General features: G+C 42.4%; 1 protein-coding gene across 10 annotated transcripts in view; it reads right to left on the bottom strand.

The window, feature by feature from the left end:
• Positions 1–16345, bottom strand: part of ARHGAP28 (Rho GTPase activating protein 28) — a 220327-nt gene that overhangs the window by 130002 nt on the left and 73980 nt on the right. For 3 of the 10 annotated variants that reach the window (XM_049902499.1, XM_049902500.1, XM_049902502.1), the window contains one exon: positions 10658–10880. The exons of 6 other annotated variants lie outside the window; for them this stretch is intronic. The gene's annotated coding sequence lies outside the window, so the exon portion shown is untranslated. The remainder of the gene's footprint in view (positions 1–10657; positions 10881–16345) is intronic. One more of the 10 variants, XM_049902498.1, reaches the window with a different exon arrangement.

Here is a 16345-nt window from a genome sequence, read left to right as displayed (position 1 = left end):
CGGAAGCCAGAGTCCTTAAGTTTATGTACTATCCAAGAATTGACTGCCTGAACGATTCTGGTCTCAGACAACATTCGGAAGCAAAGGCAGAAGCCTGAGCTGTGAAAGTATCTGAAGTTTATAGCCATCTTTTCTTTTCCAGTCTCGAAGTGACAGAGTACAAACTCCAAAAAACATCAAAGTGACCTAGGTTTTTTCATTTCTGAAGTCTTGCTTCAGGTGGGGCATACAAAGGGAAGGGGCGGGGAGGGGACGGAGCTGTTTTCCCACAAAGCAGGTCAGATTTCTAAAGTGGGTACGCCATACCACAGGAAGTCAACATCACTTAATGCCTGAATGACAATAAACAAGCGGGGAAAAAGTAGGCCTCCAAAGTCAATTACTTCTAATAAATATTTATTGGGCATATAATATATGATGTTTCCCCTCTTACAGTGAGCTCTCATGTTGGCCAGATTAAGATTATTCTACTGCCATCACCAGTTTCCAGAGCCCTCCACCTGCCAACCACCTTGACTAATGTTTGTCCATTGTCCATTGTTAATTTAAGAATCACTTTAAACTTTTAAATTATTTTTTAAAGAAATATGTGTGTGTGCATGCATGTGTGTGTTGGGGTGTGGCTTTCATATTGCTCCTTCTATTCACTAAGCATCTAATGGGATTTTGCCAAATAGGTTAATTTGTCAATCTCATTATTTATAAAACCCATAAATTGTTATAATGAGGTGTTTTTGAAATGTGTGAACAAGCTGAACCTAACACAATACTAACTTTAACAGTGAATTGGCTACCACTGAATTTCTTTGCCTGCAGTACAACCTACTTTTCATGAGGAAAATGACTTCTGTTGTTTTTAGTTGCTTTCAAGTCTATTCCAACTCAGGGTGACCCCATGTGTGCAGAGTAGAACTAGACAGTGTATTCAAAGAAGTGCTTACCGACTTGAAACGAGGAAGATCTGAACATCTTTGAAGGTGGTGGCAGGAAGCTTTTCGAAAAGGAGAGACTGGTATGTAAGGAGTTGGTGGCAGGGACATAGTGAGGCACGAAGGTATGGGTTCAAGCTTACCAGAGGAAGTCAGGTTTTTCTCAATCAGGAATAAAGAGAGGAAAGATTATTTGTAATGATGAAATGCAAGTTGGGGATCTCAGGTGGCTTCAATTTTCTTGAAAAAAACGTGTGTGTAGTCCCTGGGTGGCAAAAATGGTTAAAGCACTCGGTTGCTAACCAAGCGGTAGAATTCTTCTCTTCTTTGCAGGAGAATGTGGGTTTGATCCCCAACCAATGCACCTCATCTACAGCCACCATCCGTCTGTCCGTGGAGGCTCGTGTGTTGCTGTGATGCTGAACAGGTTTCAGTGGAGCTTCCAGGCTAGGACAGACTAGGAAGAAAGGCCTGATGACCTACTTAAAAAATCAGCCAAGGAAAACCCTATGGATCACAACGGTCTCATCCGCAACTGATCATGGTGATGGCCTAAGACTGGGTAGCCCTTCCTTCCATTGTGCATGGGCACGCTGTGAGTCAGGGGGCTGACTTGACATCAGCTAACAGCAATGTGTGTGTTTCTGTATGTTTACATATACATGTAAGTGTATATATGTCTATGTGGGCACGTAGTACACTACCAAAGGGCAGGTTAACCAGTAAGCAAGGTATGCATCCTTCGACGTGGTGAAAAACAGGTGAAATTGTACAGTACAGATCAGTAAGTAAGCACAAGTAAGCTTGTGTGCACATTGCTTATTGGGTAATCCATCCCTAACTACCATTGACTGAGGACTTCTTGTCGGTCAGTGCTCGCAGCCATGCTGGTTGTTTACAGATAGTACTATGCCTTATCAAAAGTTATTAAATTTTTTAGTATCACCATTTGCATATGCTAGACATTTTGTTAAGTACTTCCATCCATCCATTTACCAGCCTGTAGACCTTAAATACAATAGCCTGGCTTTTGCCACATGCTGTAATTAGAGTTTAGTGAGACGGAATCGACTTGATGGCAATGGGTTTTGGGTTAATTCGAATTTAGTCTGCAATGTTACATCTGAGATGTAAGGATATAAATGGCATTTCGCTATGTTTTGCAAGGTTGCTTTAGAATTCCTCAGGCTGTGGCCCAGTTGTCCCAAGCACTTTGGGAAGCCCAACCTCTAAATATCTGCCTTCCCTCTCTATGAACAGGAAGCTGGTCCCCAAAGGCCTCCTCTCATATTAAGGGTCAGGCCATACCCAGCTAGCCCAGGAGAAGTTGGGCCGTGACCCAGAGCAGGGGTCAGCAAACTACAGCCTGTGGGGCAAACCCAGCCACTGCCAGTTTGTGAAAACACAGTTTTATTGACACACGGCCACTCCCACATGTTTTTGTATTGTCTCTGGTTGTTCTGGTAATGCTATGGTTGAGTTGAGTAGCTGCGGCAGGGACCACATAGCCTGCACAGCTGAAAACAGTTACTCTCTGGCCTTCTACAAAGGACACTTCCCATTTCCCCTCCCCTGGCCTATAAAGACCATGTGCTAGGCCTAACCTGCCCCTGTGTACCTGCCTTGGACATTGATAGGACTGGACGTTTTCAGGCCTAAGAGAAAAGACTGTTTTCCTCCCCATTTCTCCATCATCAGCACATGCTGTACCTGCTGGAGTGCAAAGAAATTCCACCCCTTTACCCTTTCCTCGTGAGAACCCCTCCCATGTTCCTCCTCCCCAGTCTCAGGAAGAATGGGAGGCTCAATTAAAACGTCTGTCCTTTTTCACGTTCTGAATGTGAGTCTTCTTGTAAAGGTTTCCTCTGTCAAATACAGAGAAAAGAATGCTCTCAGCTTCACTCTTAGATCTAGAAAATTAGTCTTTAATAAAACTAATATGCAGGAAAATAATCTAATACCAATTCGTAAACAAAAATTGCTTCAGTCGATTTTTCCAGAAAGCCTGTTGAAACCTGTTTCATCTTTCTTCATGCATCTAATAAAAATTGTAATTGAAAATTTCAACTGGTCAGGTGCCTTTAGAATTCAGAGGCTCAAGCTCTGTTGAACTAACAAAAGCAAGATTGGGAATAAAGGTTTTAAACTGTTAAAGTGAATAACAAATTTACAGGAAAAACTGAAAACCACCATGAATTGTTAATATCACAAAGTTAAAGAAGACAATGCACTCGAAACAAAATTTGTGAAGGATAGCTATACTCTCACAGAGACAGCAGAACACTCAAAGTCAGTCACAGTGGAAACTCAAGTTCCTCCTGTTGGGACCAGGGGGACCTTCTCCAACAGCGGTTCCAAAACTCCTCTGCCATTTATGGGTCTGTTTTTTTCCCCTATATTTTTCTACTACATGCCTAAGGTCAGTGAGTCGCCTTTAAAAATGTGACACTTTCTCTAATGTTTCTGAAGTCAGGCAAAAGCATAAAGCAAAAGGCACTTTGATTTCCTTACTGAATTATGAAGGGGAAAAACTGGACAGGAACAAAGATTGCTAGTCTAATTGCAGCTTCGAAACCTAGTTCATGGGCAGCAGGACTGAAAGGATTGGGGAGAGGAGAATTCATGGCGTTTGGTGAAATATGCTGTAGAAAACAGGCAAAAATCTTGGCAGCTATTTAAACCACATTCCATATTCTGTGTCGCTATTTTACAACACCTTAAGTACACCATACACATTTTTTAAAGGGAAATTATCGTTGATCTTTAAGTGGGAAACAGTTTAACAATGTTATCTAATGTTTTTCTTTTCCATCACTGAAAATGAATACAGAATTAATAAAATTAATGTTATTATCGCTTAGAATTCACAAAGTATAACTTCTCGCTCTCCTTCACATCCATTGTGTACTGCTCTAATAGAGGTTTAGCAAGTAATTCAGGCCACTTCCGTATTGATGACTGTAAAATTTTCCATTCATATTGTGAATTATATTCTATAATATCCTCCTGGATGACCCTTAACCTTCGTGGGCTCCTGGAAGAATGAGGAGTCTAAATCAAATCCTCAGCATGTTGGAAGCCAATATACATACTTTACTGATGAAAGCAAACAGGGTAATGTCACTGCCAAGAAATGTTTTATGACTCTTGGTGTAGCTCTTGGAACTGAAGAGGAGAGAGTGAGCATGAGGGAAGGGTAAGACATTTACATAGTTCCCTGGAAATCACCTGGAATTCTCTGGTGCTCTTCCATGCAGACCATAGCCTCCAGAGCCCTAAGTGTAACTCTCAGCCCCCACACTTTCTCTATCCACCCCAAATTTGTTCATTCCCTTTGCGCATGAAAAGATAGAACAGAGAAGAGAAAAAAGTAAGCATAAAATGAAATAGAAGGTGTCTTAAAAAAAAAAAAATTTTTTTTTTTTTTTTAGGCTGGGTTCTCTAGAGAAGCGAAAAGTAAAGCTTATAAGTATATATAGAGATTTCTATCAAGAAAATGGCTCACATGGCTGTAGAGGCTAGAACGTCCCCAGTCTGCGGGTCAGGCTGGACTCTTCTCCAGATTCACGTAGCCACAGGGGCTGGCAAATCCAAGGTCAGCAGGTCAGATAGCAGGGCTCTTGCTCACAGAATGTGAAAATTGATGAATCCCAAGATCAGCAGGAAAGATGGCAGGTAAGTTGCTAGCTCAAGTCCCAAGAACCAGAGGTCACGCAAACAAGAGCCAGCTGCAGGATCCAAGAGTGAGCGAAAGCCCACCAGCCTTACCAGAAAGTCCATTTATATTCCAGGCAGTCCACAACCCCAAGGAACTCCCTTTCAACTGACTGGCTACTCATAGCAGAGCCCATCATGGAGGTGATCACATTATATCAAATCTCATTATGGAAGTGATCATATCATCATATGACCGCCAAGCTACATCATAACTGCCAAATCACCGAGAACCATGGCTGGGCCAAGGTGACACACAACCTTAATGATCACAGTCCACCACTTGTCAACCTGGCACCTATACACACCTCCTTAAACCATGCATAATCTCTGGATAAACACAATTATAAAGACATGATACAACAAACACATATATAACCGAATATGTACTAGTCCTGTTTATATCTTGTATTTTACAAGTGAAGAAAACAAAAATATTTGATGCACACACACAAAGCAGAAACACTCAAAACAATTACAGTCCTTGTTTCTGCAACTGATTATGTGGTCATAACTCATAGCTAGAACTACCCTTTTCTATCGCCCATTCAGTTTCCCGGTTGCCCTCAGTAAGTACCTCAGCTGGTCATGCTTCTTTGCCTGGTGGAAAGACCCCAACCTTCATTCCTGAAGGGTCTGGGCCATTATTAATTGTGTTGGAATTGGGTTACTGTAGTTTTCCATTGACTTTAATCACAGGGCATGGTAGTACTAACAGACGCCCTAAGGGATCTCCTGCATTCCAGACATACTCTTCTTTACTTCCATTATGTAATACCAATCTGATCTCCTCCTGGTAATCAGGATTGATCACACCAGCCAATATGATAACTCCCTTCTTTGCTTGTTGATCCAGAGGCATAAGGAGCCCAAAGTGGCCAGGTGGCATTCTTAACTCCCAGTTCAATAGAATCAGTGATGTGTCTCCAGGTGGGAGCATTCCTCTTTCGAACTAAGACCTCTAGACCAGCAGAGCAAAAGGTCGCAGGGACAGGAAGCAAAAATCTTGCGAGTGGGTCACTAGGAGTAATAGTGAGTGGTGCCACTTCCATTTCCACCCCTAGATTCCTGGACCCGTGAATCATGGCAATGGGAGAAACAGCACCATATACTGGACTCTGGTTTAGAGCATATATACCCTCCTGAAGAACAGTGCCCCAAACCTGCAAGGTATTGCCACCTTGCTGGTGCTGTAATTGTGTTTTTAGAAGGCCATTCCATTGTTCTATCAAGCTGGCTGCTTCAGGATGATGGGGAACATGGTTAGACCAGTGAATTCCACGAGCATGGGCCCGGCCCATTGCCGGATTTCATTTGCTGTAAATTAAGTCCCTTGATCTGAGGCGATGCTGTGTGGGATACTATGACGGTGGATAAGGCATTCTGTAAGTCCATGGATGGTAGTTTTGGCAGAACCATTGCGTTCTGGGAAGGCAAATCCATATCCAATAGGAACAAAACGCTGCCCTATCCATGATGGAAGTGGTCCAATGTAATCAACTTACCACCAGGTTGCTGGCTGATCACTCGAGGGATATTGCCATATCGGGGACTCAGTGTTGGTCTCTGCTGCTGGCAGATTGGGCACTCAGCAGCAGTTACAACCAAATCGCCTTTGGTGAGTGGAAGATCATGTTACTGATCCCATGCATAACCTTCACCCCTGCCACAACAGCCACTTTGTTCACGAGCTTATTGAGTGATGATGGGAGTGGCTGGGGAAAGAGGATGACTGGTTTCCACAGAACACGTTATCCTAACCACTTGATTGTTAAAATCATCCTCTGCTGAGGTAACCTTTGGGTAAGCACTCACATGGGACACAAACATCTTTATTTGTTTGGCCCATTCAGAGAAGTCTATCCACACACCTCTTCCCCATACCTCCTTGATTCCAGTTTTCCAATCATGTTCCTTCTAAGTCCCTGATAATTCAGCTAAACCATTGGCCTCAGTCCATGAATTAATATACAATCACACATCTGGCCATTTCTTCTTCCAAACAAGTGAACAACCAGGTACACTGCTCGAAGTTTTGCCCATTGGGAGGCTTTCTCTTCACCTCCCTGTTCTTCAGGGAGGTCCCAGAAAGGGGCTGTAGTGCTGCCACTGTCTGCATTCGAGTGGTGCCTGCATATAGCTCAGAACCATCTATAAACCAGGCGTGAGTTTTCTCTTCCGCAGTCAACTGATCATAAGGAACTCTCCACAAGGCCATAGGTGCAGATTGGGAAATGCAAGGCAACATGACAGGAATAGAAACCATGGCCATTTGGGCCACTTCCTCATGTAACTTACTTGTGCCTTCAGGTTCTGCTTGGGCCTAATCTCATATATACCACTTCTATTTAATGATGGAGTGCTTCTGAGCACATCTAACTTTATGGCTCTGTGGGTCAGACAACACCCAGTTACGATGGACAGCTCAGGCCACTTGGTGGCCCATGGTTAAGTGTTCAGTCTCTACTAAGGCCCAGTAACTAGCCAAAAGCTGTTTCTCATAAGGAGAATAGTTATCTGCAAAGGATGGTTGAGCTTTACTCCAAAATCCTAAGGGTCTGCACTGTGACTCGCCAATAGGGGCCTGCCAAAGACTCCAAACAGCTTCTCTATCTGCCACTGACACTTGAAGCACCATTGGATCAGTTGGATCATATGGCCCAAAGGGCAGAGCAGCTTGTACGGCAGCCTGCACCTATTGCAGAGCCTTCTCTTCTTCTGTGCCCCACTCAAAACTAGCAACTTTTCAAGTCACTTGATAAATAGGCCAGAGTAGCACACCCAAATGAGGAATATGCTGCCTCCAAAATCCAGAGGTCCTCCAAGCATTGTGCCTCCTTTTTAGCTGTGGGAGGGGCCAGATGGCAATAACTTATCCTTCACATTAGAAGGAATATCTCAAAATGACCCACATCACTGAACCCTAGAAATTTCACTGAGGTGGAAAGTTCCTGAATTGTTTTTGGGTTAATTTCCCACCCTCTAGCATGCAAATGTTTTACCAATGCCCAGAGTTATTGGCACTTCCTCCTTACAGGGTCCAATCAGCATAATGTCATCAGTGTAATGGACCAGTGTGATGTCTTGGAGAAGGGAAAGGTGATCAAGGTCCCCACAGACTAAATTATGACATAGGCCTGGAGAGTTGACATAGCCCTCAGGTAGGACACTGAAGGTGTACTGCTGGCCTTGCCAGCTGAAAGCGAACTGTTTCTAGTGGTCCTTTGAAACAGGTATGGAGAAAAAGGCATTAGCCAGATCAATAGCTGCACACCAGGTACCAGGAGATGTATTAATTTGCTGAAGCAATGAAACCACATCTGGAACAGCAGCTGCAATTGGAGTCACCACCTCTTTAAGTTTTCAATAATCCACTGTCATTCTCCAAGATCCATCTGTTTTTTCCACAGACCAAATAGGCGAGCTGAATGGGGATGTGGTGGGAATCACCACCCCTGCATCATTCAAGTCTTTGATGGTGGCAGTAATTTCTGCAATCCCTCCAAGAATGTGGTATTGCTTTTGGGTTACTATTTTCCTAGGTATGGACAGTTCTGGAAACCCTGGTGGTATAGTGGTTAAATGTTACAGCTGCTAACCAAAAGGTCAGCAGTTTGAATCTATCAGGTGCTCCTTGGAAACTCTATGGGGCAGTTCTATTCTGTCCTATAGGGTTGGTATGAGTCGGAATCAACTTGATGGCAATGGATGGCAATGGGTAGGGACAGTTCTAATGGCTTCCATTTGGCTTTTCCTGCTGTAATAGCCCTACTGCACAAGTTAGTGATCCAATGTAGGGGTTCTGCCAGTTGCTGAGTATATCTATTCCAGTTAGGCATTCTGGAACTGGGAAAATTACTATAGGATTGGTTTGGGGACCCACTGGACCTACTGTGAGACAGTCATTAGCTAAGACTCCATTAATAATCTGACCTACATGTGCTCCCACTCTAAATGGTGGGCCACTGCAGTGTTTTGGATCTCCTGGAATTAGTATCAGTTCAGAGTCAGTATCCAGTAATACCCAAAAAGTCTGATTATTTCCTTTTCCCCAGTGAACAGTGACTCATAAAAGGCTGTAGATTCCTTTGGGGAAGACTGGAGAAAGATTAACAGTATAAGTTTTTGGCAGTGTTTTGGAGTCCTTCCTCAAACAGGCCTGTCCTCCCCTTCATCCAAGGGATTATGGGCCTATAAACTCACTCAAGTCTGGGAATTGATTGAGGGGCCATCACACTGTATTCTGGCGATTGGAGTTTGACTGCTGTTCCCTTAACCTAGAATTCTTCCACTTGTACATATCAAGTAAATATTTAGTAGGTGTCCTATCTATTCCACTCCTAGGGACACCATGACCAAGTAACCAATGCCATAAATCCATACAAGTCAGACTATTCTGACTACTGTTTTGACTCCACCATTACAGTAACAACACCCACCTTGTGTTTGCTGATTGAGTGCTAATATTTGGCCCCTATCCCACAGGGTCCAGTCAGCCCCATTACAGTTAGATGTCTTAATTCAGTCAGGGCAGTTCCCACTGTCAAATGTGACTTACATAAAGTAGCAATCACAGCAGTCTTCAAGGACGTTGGGGCTCCCTTCACAAATATGTTCCTCACCACTGTGGTAAAAGATGTGTTCTCTGGGCACTTCATGTGTGGGTCTGTGTGTCTAACCTGATAAAACCACTCTACCATGACAATTTCCCTAAGGCTTTGGATACCTTCTTCTACAGTATACCAAGGCAGGCCTGGTACTTCAACTTCCTTTAGTACAGGCCACCTTGTAATCCATGCTTCAGTGACCTGACTAAGTAAACTATTAGATCTTTTCCTAACCTCTTGAGCTGAAACAGTGAACGAAGAATCTGTGCTTAGTGAGCCCATATCTATAAACTCAGACTGATCCATCTTTATGTTCCTTGCACCATTATCCCATACTCTTAATAGCCATTCCTGCACATATTCCCCAGAAAATTCAAGCAGTTCTTCTGGAGTGTAGTGTACTCCTGCCTGGGTCACACTTGGTACTTCACCTTTTGGGGCTTGCTGGGACTTCAGTCTAGTTATAGGTCTAGAAGCCAAAATTGGTGGTGGGGATGTGTTTTGAGAGCATTTAGCATTGTCTTGTAAGGCATCTGCCTCAGGCAACGCTCCAGGCAATGACTCAGAGAAAGGCTCTTTAGAAACAGCTTGGTCTATCTCATCAGATGGGGGTGGGGGGCTAATGGTTTTACCTGGGAGGGTGGCTTAGCAGACAAACATGGAGTAACCTCTTCAGATGGGAGTGAGAGGGCTGGTTCTGTTGGTAGGAGTGATTCAACAGAATTTAGGGGCTCAGTGTTTCCAGCTTTCTGATTATCTGCCCATATGTTCCTATTCCAAGTTTCAGGATCCCATTTCTTCCCAATCAATGCCCTCACTTTAACTTCAGACACCTCTTGAGGTTGGCAGTTCAGTTGGTGTTGTAATTCAGCCACTCTTAAAATAAGACTCTGGGTTTGGTTTTTGGCAGTATCAAGCTCTGTTACTATAAGAAATAAAACTTTCTTTCAAAGCACAAGTGGAAACTTTGAGGTAGTTTATGTGGTGCTTGAGCTTTGACTCTGAAGTCCTGGGGTCATCTGTTTCTTTCAACACTTTGTTTAGTGAAAGTAGGACCAGCCAATCAGCTTCCTTATACTTATTACGACAAAATTGTAGAAAGGTATCACACATGCAATCACCCAGAGCCTTGCCTTTTACTAGGACCTGATTTATTGGTGGTGATATTTTACGTATTTCTATTGCCACTTCATGTCATGCATTAGCAGTGCCCTCTTAACTACTGGAAGCAGATTCATCAAATCTTTAAGACTGACCAGACTTGAGAACCAATTTAGAAAACTCATCCTTACAATTTTATTTCTCTAGAACCACTCTCAGTACTAAATGTCTTAGGCTGGGTTCTCTAGAGAAGTAAAACCAGTAAAGCATATATTGAGAAAAATTTATATCGAGGAAATGGCTCACACGGTTGTAGTGGCTGGAAAGTCCCCAGTCCGTGGGTCAGGTCGGAGGCTTCTCCTGATTCATGTAGCCACAGGGACTGGCGAATCCAGGATCAGCAGGTCAGACAGCAGGGCTCTTGCTCACAGGCTGTGAAGACTGATGAATGCCAAGGTCAGCAGGCAAGATGGCAGGTAAGCTGCTAGCTCAAGTCCCAAGAACCAGAGGTCAGATGAACAGGATCCAGCTGCAAGATCCAGAGAAAGCAAAAGCCTACCAGCCTTGCCAGAAAGTCCACTTATATTCTAGGCAGACCATACCCCCAAGGAAACTCCCTTTCAACTGACTGGCCACTCAAAGCAGAGCCCATCATGGAGGTGATCACATTATATCAAATCTCATCATGGAAGTGATCACACCATCATACAACTGTCAAATTACATCATAACTGCCAAACCACTGAGAATCATGGCCCAGTCAAGTTGACACACAGCCTTAATGATCACAGAAGGTATACATGAGATGAGCCTTCATGGCCTGAATACTTAAAGTAATAATTCAAGGAAATACTGATAAGCCATCATTCTCATTTGTCCTTATTTCAAGTATAAGAGTTTTACTTACACTTACATGCCAAGGTCTTCTATGTTCAATCATGGTCCATAACATAATGATATGGCATTTTAGGGTTTCGCATTTATTAGACCACATATGTCTTTTAATTACAAAGAAACTTAAGCTCCAGATGTTACGTGACTTGCCCAAGGTCACACGGTTTGAAAGTAGAATGGTCTTTCAGGGAGAAAGCTTTGAACCCAATATGATCAGTAAAAATGCCACACAAATCACCCAGAGTAATTAAGGGGTTTCTTTCAAGATCTTCGTATGTTCTGCTTAATGTTTAAAATAAAGTTTGAATCAGGTAAATGTAAGCATCAGGCTGGAGGCAGTTTAGGCCACAAATTCTGTTTGAAGTGAGTTAAAACTCTCAGATTAGAGGACCTGAGGCATTTCCTTGTCTAATGAATTAACCTAAAAACCTATAGGTCAGAGAGGAAGGGGGAAGGAGTTGGAACATTTAGGTAGAAACAGGGTGAGAGAACTACAGAGTTTTAGAGCTATCACAGTTATTACACCTTTATGCTATTTTCCCATTTCTTGCTTAGCCGAAACCCTATAAAGCTCAAGGATCTGGGAGGGCCATTTGGCTCTGTAAACCATGCTTCTCACTTGGACTGTGTCCATGGAACACCATGGGAAAGCTTTTTGATTGTTACAATGACTAGGGACCTCCACGGCACTTAATTGGCAAGGGCTAGGAATGCCAGGAGTCCTTCAATGCAGTGGACAGTCCCATACAACAAAGAGATGTCCAGTGTCACATCTGACTTTCACATCCCCTGACACACTCACCAAGGGGGGAAACTTGTTTATAATCATCTGAACCTGGAGCCAATTCAGTTTTACACATGACACAAAGTAGTTTTTATACATTGAAGTCCTGGCACCACAAGTATAGAGTAAATAGAGGGAAAACTGTACTTTGTTTTGTTTGAATGTTCACCACTCCAGAAATAGAGGTCATCTGCAGCAGAATAGCACAGCATGTGTGGCCTGGTTTCCATGTGTAGCTTTCCCATTCATGGTAAATGTGCTCATCAGCACAGCCACACGACTATAGTACTTCACTGGATCTTCTATTTTAGTCATGTCCCAATGATTACACAATGAATTACTTATTATTTTATTTTGTTTTCCTTTACATGACGGTTGGGGCATTCTATTGATTTTTTTTTCCCCTAAATTTTATCAATTTTTTTGTTGCTGAGAATATACACAGCAAAACATACACCAATTCAACAGTTTCTACAATACACAATTTAGTGACATTGATTACATTCTTCAAGTTGTGCAACCACTGTCACCCTCCTTTTCTGAGTTGTTCCTCCCTCATTAACATAAACTCACTGCCCCCTGAGGTTCCTACCTAATCTTTCAAGTTGCTGTTGTCAAATCGATCCTATATAGATAGTTCTTAAAAGAGCATAATGCTCAAGGCTGACCTTTTTTACTAGTTAAGCTAAACTATTGTTGGGTTTTAAGATGACTTCAGGGGATATTTTTGGTTTCAGGTTTAAAGATTATCTCAGGGCAATATTCTCTACTGATCTCTTTTAAATTATATGCGTAGGTGATTCTATTATCTATAAATTTCATTTCAGCATGGCAAATGGGAACGAGACGTCTGATAGGGTCAAGAGCCAGGGCTGTAGACCATGCTTTCCTTTCTGGATAATCACTTTGTCTTAGTCATCCAGTGCTGCTATAACAGAAATCCCACAAGTGGATGACTTTTACAAAGAGAAATTTATTCTCTCACAGTCTAGTAGGTTACAAGCCCAAATTCAAGGTGACAGTTCCAGGGGACAGCTTTCTCTCTGTGTCAGCTCAGGAGGAAGGTCCTTGTCTTCATTCTTCCCCTGGCCAAGGAGCTTCTCAGGCGCAGAGACCCCATGTCCAAAGGATGTGCTCTGCTCCTGGTGCTGCTTTCTTGGTGGTATGAGTTCCCCAACTCTCTGCTTGTTTCCCTTTCCTTTTTATCCCTTGAGAGATAAAAGGTGGTGCAGGCCACACCCCAGGGAAACTCCCTTTACCTTGGATCAGGGATGTGACCTGGGTAAGGGTGGTGTTACAATCCCACCCGAATCCTTTTAACAAAAAATTACAATCACAAAACAGAGGAAAACTGCAGAATACTGGGAATCATGGCCTAACCAAGTTGATACACACACTTTAGGGGGGACATAATTCAATCCATGACACTCTTATTACTGGCTTTCAGGACAATGCTATCTTTGGGTTTTCCTGTTTCACTGGCTCCTCCTATACCCAATCCATAAAAGCACTGATGTTCCCAGGGTTTTATCCCCACCCCTCTATTCTTACTGTTTTCTCTCTCCTACTTACTCCTATGACTTTGACAAACATTTATATGCTAAATTGATCTCAAATCTAGACTTTGAGTTCCCCCTCCTCTTTTGCTGAATTCTACACCATATTTTCAATTGCCTCACTGTATCCTACTTGGATTTTCCACCAGTGAAGTATTTCAAATGTAGCAAGTCCAAAACAACTCATCATCTTCTTTGTTCTTCCTGAATTTGTCTGTTTTCATTGGTCAGTGATGATACCATTTACCAGCTCTGCCAAAGTAGGGGAGCCCTGGTGGTGCAGTGGTTGACAGCGATGGCTGCTAATCAAAAATGTTGGTAGTTTGAATCCACCAGCTGCTCCTTGGAAACCCTATGGGGCAGTTCTGCTCTGTTGTATAGGGTTGCTATGAAGCGGAATCCACTCAGCAGCAACAGGTTTGGTTTTCTGTTTTGTTTTGTTTTTGGCTTGGTCGAATCAGGAAACTGAAATCATTTTTGGTCTAATTCATCATTATTTAGTCCCCCAAAGCAATTGTTCAGCAAATCCAAACTATCCTGTCTTGAATATTTCTAAAATCTAAAGTGTAAGTTTTTGTACTTTCTCTGAAAAGTAATACAGCAGCTTTAAAGTCTTATGAAGAATTACGGCTTAACTCATTAATTCTACTCAGGGCGCATAAACCACCAACCACTGCCGTCCAGTCAATTCCGACTCATAGCGACCCTATAGGACAGAGCAGAACTGCCTCATGGAGTTTCCAATGAGCACCTGGTGGATTCGAGCTGCTGACCCCTTGGTTAGCAGCTGTAGCACTTAACCACTATGCCACCAGGGTTTCCTCATGGCACATAGTCCGTGGAAATAATAACAGGTTTAGAGAAGATTTTTGCACAAAGATGTTAAAACTTAGGTTGATTTTTGAAAACTTGGAAACAACCAATTATGGGAACAGTTTGGTATTTTCATTTTCACCATACAAAGGTGATTTTGAGGCTATTAAAATTATGCCAATGGACTGTCTTTATTGAAATAAGAAAAGGCTTTTTGTAACGTTAAATGAGAAATCAGAATCTAAACTTCATAAAATGTGCCAAGAAAAAGACCGGAAATAATTGTTAATGGTGGCTATCTCAGGGGAAGGGTTATGGATTATTTTCATTTTCTTCTTTATATTTCTCTGTCATCCCCAGATTTTCCACAATGATCATGCTTTTCTTATAATTATTCAAGGTGCTTGTAAAGTCTAGTCCCTCTTCTTGTCAATAGTACCTGCACCTTAGTTCAAGCAATAACCCCCTAATTCTCTTTTCTTGCTTCCTGTATTTTTGCCCTTACACCCATCCTCCATGGTGCCAGGGAGTAAGTCTGTTCCTGTAGTTCCTGTCCTGTGGGCTCCCTATTGTGCAAAGGTAGAGGTGTAAACACCAAAGCTGTAAGGTCTTCCACCTTCTTTCTCATGTCTGTTTTCAGCCTCACCCCCTGCAATTCCTCACCCACAAACCTTCCCACAGTTGCCCCAACAGGCCATGCATGGATGTTGGTGTTTTTTGCAAGGCTGTTTTCTTTGACAAAGAATGTTCTTTTCCCCTTTGCTGCCAGGCCAGGCAACATACTTATCCTTTAAGACTCAATTCAAATATCATTACCTCTGTTGAAGCTTTTCCTGACAGAGCAAATAGCCATTTACACCAGACTCCCAGACACTGCTGCAGACACTGGGTTTTCACAGGAACTCTTGTGTCAGACAAAAACTGTGTCTGAATCATCCTTGTATCCCAAGCACCCAATATAAAGTCTAGCATGCAACGGGCACTCAAAAAGTGTTCAGTGAATAATGTATATCGCAAAAGCTGCAGGAAGAAAAATCTGGAAGAGAATGGAATCTGAAGTTGCCCTAAGGCCAGGAGAAACTGAAGCTGAGCTGTAGTTTCTGATGAGACAAAATGTAGAAAGCATCAGAACGTGTTGAAAGAAGCAGAACGACTCAAGTTAGTTAAAGAGGAAATCACAGTTGGATTAAGCAGCGATTAAGACTGAAGATTGTTAGGAAAGATGAATTCAATTTCCTCATTAAGAAACAAAAAAAACTTTCGTGCCTATATATTTAAAATACAGAAGTCTTTGAAAGTTGTGCCTGACACTTTTAATAAAGAATGATAACTTTGGTTAATACTGTGTATTTAAGTAGTAGTAAAACAAAACACCTAAACAATCTATTTCTACACCTACAGGAAGCAAAGCCACCAAATTAATGTTTAACCATTCGAAGTTCTCAACTTTGGCTGCACATTACAACTTTTTAAAATCTGGAGCCTGGGCTACACTTCAGATCAACTGAATCAGAATCTCAGAGAGTGGGGTCCACATACCAGTGTTGTGTTTTGTTTGTTTGTTTTTTTTAAACTCCCACTGCTGGGAATCATTGACCTGCATGAAAGTAGTTTTCCCCAATTGTAGACCATAGCCCCAGTAGGAAATGACTGTTTTCATTAAGCTCTTAAAATGTGAACACAAATGATATATGGTATAAAAGAAAGGTAAATAACAATGATGTAGCTTAAAGAACTTTCCTCACTCAGGGGATGACAATATTTGTTTTATTGTTGTTGTTATAATTTTGTGTGCCATCGAGTCAATTTCTACTCATAGTGACCCTATATGACAAAATATAGCTGCTCCACGGAGTTGCCTAGGCTATAATCTTTACAGGAGCAGATCACCTCGTCTTTATTCCCTCAGAGTAGCTGGTGGGTTTGAACTGCCAACCTTTTGGTTAGC

Source organism: Elephas maximus, chromosome 11 (genome assembly GCF_024166365.1).
Source record: "Elephas maximus indicus isolate mEleMax1 chromosome 11, mEleMax1 primary haplotype, whole genome shotgun sequence".
NCBI classification, from domain to species: Eukaryota; Metazoa; Chordata; class Mammalia; order Proboscidea; family Elephantidae; genus Elephas; species Elephas maximus.
Note: the sequence above shows the minus strand (reverse complement) of the source record. Positions and strands in the feature narration are given on the sequence as shown.